A 6,000-nucleotide genomic window follows, 5' to 3' on the forward strand; every position below is an offset into this window, starting at 1 on the left:
ACATGTCTTCCTTCCGTTTCTATAGCCACTCCCTAATTCAGGCTATTACCTCTCCCCTGGACTAGAGCAATAGCCTTCCAACTCTAGCGTCTTTTCACTTTGCTTCCTCACTGCTCTCTTATCTTCCCTCTGTACTTGGTTTCTAAATTTATTGTAGCACTAATCATCCTTGCTTATGGGGCTGTGTTCCTGAAAAAACCGTTGAGTTTCTGGAAAGCAGGAATTTCATTTTAGATTTTCCTGCTGCTACAACACTATTTCCCAAACTTCAGTAATCAGCATGCCACCCACACAATCTTTGCCAATCTGCACCTAGGTATTGTTATTTAGTCAATATTTTTCTTTAAAGTCAATTTCAACTCATTAAGTAATATTAGCCTCATCCTAAAACCAAAACACTCTGTAAAATTAAGTTTATTGTGCTTCTTTTTATTCTAGTGCACATTAACATAATAACTACAAAAACGTTTAAATGTCCATCCGTGTATCACCTAAGAGCATGTCATGTACTGCATACCACAACAGAGCAGAGTATAGCCCTTACACAGAGCATACAGAGGTATCAATTGAATTTTCAGTTGACATTTGTATGATATAGTTATTATAGCTGTATTTGGTCCACACTTCATCCATTAGCTCAAGCAATACATCCTCCAGGAAGCCCCTCCCCCAAGTATAGGTTAGGTGCCCCTCCCCCATGTCTTCATGCATCAATCTGTTCTTGCCACTAACATAGCATCTCCAACAATATATTGTAAAATTTTGCAATTGTTTAGTTGTTTGTATCGCCATTATACACTTCAGGGCAGGCACTAGGAATTTTATCTTCTAGGTCTTTTATCTCATTGCCTAGCATAGAATAGTCATTTAGTAAATGTTTGTTGAACAAATTTTTGGCTTAGTTTGGGCACCCCAAAGGCACATCCTGGGACAATGATTTGGGTGCAGGTAGTTTATTTGGAAAGTGTCTCCAAGGAACAGAATTGATGGGCCAGGGAGAATGAGAAAAGAAAGAAGAAAAAGTCAATATAAGGGTCCATTATTGAAGTCACTGCTTATTCTTTGAGGACCTCTGAGAAACAAGCAGAATGCCCCACTGGATACCCATCTTGAGGTTGGAGCATTTATCCACCATTCCCATCTACCACTCCCATCCTGTACTGATTGAGGGTTTCCCGGGCACTGTTAACTCCCTACCCTCCTGGATTGTACTTGTGCACAGAACAGAGAGGGCTGGCTTAACCTGATGTAGAAAAGCAGAATCTGTAGGCTCACTTTTGGGCTGGGATACAGGAATACAGGCAGCAGGAATCGGAGCTTGCAGCAGAACCATCATTACAGCTATGGCTGAAATTAGAATGGGGAGGGGCTCTGGAACATGACTCAAGGCATCCAACACCTCTGCTACCCAGGCTTTCCTGTTTTATTTCCAGAAGATTGACATGGCCATTTTACAGGAAGGAAGCATTGATCAGCAAACCCCTAAGCTTGAGGATCAAGGATCTCATTTCTAGTTCAAATTTTGCTGCAAAATAACCTTAGGCACACTCCCAAACCTAAGTAATGAGTAGAAATTGAGGGGTAATAAGAAATTTTGATTCAGCCTCCATGTAACAGCAACAACAAAACAGTTAACTTTGGTACTGTGGTCGGGAGAGGGAACTATCCACTGACTCCCTGAAAACAGGAAAGAAATCTCTCCTCATCCTCCATCAACTCTTATCTCAGAGCAATATTAATTTCTAAAAAAATAATGACAACAAAGTGTGATTTTATAAAAGAAAAAGTAGAAATGCATAACAAGAAGGAAGTAGCCAGAGAGAAATTTGAAAAGTATTTATAAATATCTAAGTGGAACTGCTAAGATAGAGAAGCAAAGCCATATTTTTGAAAGTTGAAACATACCTATGTAAAAAGAGGAAAGCTTAAAGTGTAGAAAGATGTAAAACAAGAAATGAATGGCCCCAAAAGGAATTTAGAAGAAACTTTAAAAAGATTTGAAAACAAATAAGATTCTTTAAATAAAACAGAAAGAGAAAATGGATTAATAGTGGTGCAGAAGAGAGAGAGTTCAGTTTAACAGACACTAAGTGTGGATTTACTTGGGCACACATTGTACTGGGGATTCAAAGTAGAATAAAGATGTGGCTCCTGCCTTCAAGTAGACAGGAATAAAAGTGAGACTCTGAGAGGTTCAGTAATTTGCTTAAGTTTGCTCAGGGAGTAAGTGGCTAAAACAATTTGGGCACAGGCTTCTCTGTTTCAAAGTCCTTCCCAGAGCTCTCACAGTCCTCTGGGACCTGACAAACTCTCCCACACGGGACTCCTGAGCACTCACCTAAGCAATCAGCCAATTAAGGAAAGTCTACAAGGGCTTTGCAATGGGAAGTAATGCATCATTAATTCATCAGGTGTTTGGAGGGTGTAAAATAGGTATATGCATAAAACAGAAGTAGTAAGATGTTGAAAAATTCTTTTATTAGAAATTACAGTAAAAAAAAGAAAATGTTCCTTTTATAACTCAATTACTGTTATGGTAGAATCCCAACTTACAAATGTAGAAGAAATGATGGAATTTGAAAACCAACAATTGACAACCATGTGAATTATAATAGTTTGAGGCAAGAATCATCAATGGATGTTAAAACTAGTTGGTGACGATATGATGAGAAAGAGGATATTTATGCAGTCTTAAAGTATCTCCCCACAAGTTACTAATGATAGTAGAAACCTAGTAGACATCGCTTTATTCAAGTGATTATAATTAATATCACCACTAATGAGATAAATAGACATAACGATATGATGTACTGAGAAGCACACATCACTTCTGTAGTATTCCTGCCAAAAATACATGAGTATAATCATGACGAAACATCAGAGAAGCCCTAACTGAGGGATATTATACAAAATAACATACCTAGGTCTTTCAAAATTGTCATGAAAGACAAAGAAAAGCTGAGGAATTGCCCCAGATTAAAGGAAAGTAAAGTAACATGACAACTAAATGCAGTTTGTCATCTAGGATTGAATCTTGGACAAAGAAAAAAAAATTTTCTCCCTCTTGCTACAAAGGACATCAGTGAGAAAGGTGGCAAAATTTGAACCAAATCTGTTGATGAAGTATCATTGTTAATGTCCTGATTTTGATAATTGTACTGTTGTTATGAAGAGAGTACCTTTGTTCTTAGGAAATACACAATGAAGAATTTAAGTGTAAAAAATTGAGTCGCTTGGGCCGGCCCCATGGCTTGGCGGTTGGGTGCGCGTGCTCCGCTGCTGGCAGCCCGGGTTCGGATCCCGGGCGTGCACCAACACACCGCTTCTCTGGCCATGCTGAGGCTGTGTCCCACATAAAGCAACTAAAAGGATGTGCAGCTATGACATACAACTATCTACTGGGGCTTTGGGGAATAAAATAAATAAGTAAAATTATATAAAAAAAATTGAGTCGCTGTGGATTAAGCAATTGTTTTTTCTTTAATAGTGAAAAAGGAACTCGTTTAGAGAATAATAATAAAAAAGAGGACCAAGAATTCTGAAAATCTATTCATTCAACAATATATATATACTAAGTACCTACTATGTGCCAGGCACTGTGCCCAGGAGTGGTAATACAATTATGAGCCAGGTAGATACATTCTGTGATCTCACAGAGCTTTTGGGCAAAAGGTGAAGAGGGACAAGAGACCAAGTCGTTAGAATGTAGGATGATAAGTGAAAGGGTATGGGGCCAAGGGAGCATCTAGGAGGGAAACCTCACCAGGACTGAAGTCATAGGAAGTCCTTCTGGTGGAGGTGGCACCCAAGCTCTGACCTGAAGTGTCAACAGGAACAGACCAGGCAAAGCCCTGTGTGCTACTCCACACAGAGCCTGGCTTGTCCGTAAACATTTCCTAATTGAACAATTAAGACATCACTTGTCTCTATTTAGATGTGGAAACACTGGCAGATCCTCCAAAATCAATGCTACGACAAGAGCTCCAATTATTTATAGGAACAGAGAAGCAAGAAAATCAGCAGGTCTTCAGATGGCTATACCGTCTTCTGGATTGCCTGGGTAATAAAAAGACTCTTCCCCCTGCCCCCATCCCCCCACCCCCCATCCCCCCACCCCCAGCAAGCAGTAGTGACCACCTTAGGCAGATGGGTTTGAAAAAGGAGAAGTGAAGGTAACAAGTTAGGCAAAGTAAATCCAAACTTTTCACCATTTACAATACAGGAATGGAATCTGGAAGTCATCAAATCTATAAACAAGAGATGTTCCTTTTCTTTCCCCTGATGAAATCAGAAAGTCCAATGATATGTCTGACAAGTTTAAGATTCAGAGGCTAGAGACACCACAGAACTGTTTTATCTCTCCGAGATGTTTGCCTCTTTTCAACTTAGTTTTACCTCAGCCTGCTCTCTCAAATAGTTTCCCTGTAGTTGAGAGTGCTGCCATCAGGTGGTGGTAGGCGCCATAATCACCTAGTTCAATTATAAAATACAGATCACAAGGATAGATGTATTTCCTGATGTTTGTAACATTTTATTTATAAACTGACTTGAAAACTCATTGCCCAGATATCTCCATAGCTCACTCCCTTATTTCCTGATGGTTTCTGCTCAATATGTCACCCTATCAACATGGTCTTCCAGAACCACCGTATATGTATTAAGTACCCTCCTCCACCATAGCCTTTCCTATCTCCTTACTCTGCTCTCTTTTTAACCAACCATCTTTTAAACACAGTTCTTCTTTCCTGTGTCCTTTATTTTTATTCCACTCTTATTTGGCTGGATTTATTATCAAGTCTTTTTTTTTTAAAGAAGGGCCCATGGGTATTGTCTCTCAGGAGTTCTTTTAGGGTTGAAAACATCTGCTTGTTGCCTTTTACTTGAGCGACGCCTTGGCTGGTACACCATACTGGAAAACAGAACCCATTCTAGGTATTGTAAGCAAAAAGATTACAAAATTGTTGGAAGGACTAAAGATGCAAACAGGGAGGGAGTATTTTCCTTGAGATCAGGAACCGCAGGAGGTTCACCACCACTGAAGGAGAAGGGGGTGCTGAGCTGCCACCACCTTTGCCAGAGCCAGAAGAGAAGAGAAACAGCTCTTACCTTTCTTCCTCCTTCTAGTCTCACACAGTGTTTCTCACTTGCAAAACCTTATCCAGACCTCAGCTGGCAAGGGAGTCTAAGAAATGTAGTTTCTTAGCTTCTAGCCCCTGCAATACGTGGATGGGCAGAGAATAAAGATATATATATATATATTTTTTTGAGAATAATTTACAGAAATGTTGCTGCTTTACCTCTAAATATTTCAGTGTGTGTTTCCTAAAAACAAAGAATTCCCTTATAACCATAGTAGAATTATCAAAATCAGGAAATTAACACTGATACAATGCTATCTAATTTACAGAACTTATTCAGATTTTGCCAATTGCCCTAATAATGTTTTTTATAGCACCATGTTGCGTTCAGTTATCATGAATCTTCAGTCTCCTTTAATTTTTAATAATTCTCAGTCTGTTCTTGTATTTCCTGACCATCATATTTTTTAAAAAGACAGGCCAATTATTTTTCAAAATCTTTCTCAATTTCAATTTGTCTGCTGTTTTTCAAGATTAGATTCAGGTTATTCATTTTTGGCAGGAAGACCACAAAAGTAACCTATGTCATATCAGGAAGCACATGATGGGGATTTCTCCGTTCCTAGTGAGATTAACTTTGATCACTCTGTTAAACTGGTGTCTGCCAGGTTTCTCTAGGGTAAAGTCCCTATTTTTCTCTTTGTTATAGTAAGTATCTTTTGGAAAGATACTTTGAGAGTATATAAGTAGTCTCAAATAATAAATATGTTGAGACTATGTATCTTATTACTCTTCAACGTTTTACCCAGTAGTTTTAGGATTTATTGAAGAGTCTTGCTTGAAACAATGCTGAGTATGGTGGTGGTGGTGGTAAAACGGTAATTTCTAACTCCAACTTTCCTTCTATATTTATCAATCATCA

This window comes from Ceratotherium simum, chromosome 5, assembly GCF_057802395.1.
Source record: "Ceratotherium simum simum isolate JZ-2026a chromosome 5, ASM5780239v1, whole genome shotgun sequence".
In the NCBI taxonomy this organism is placed as follows: Eukaryota; Metazoa; Chordata; class Mammalia; order Perissodactyla; family Rhinocerotidae; genus Ceratotherium; species Ceratotherium simum.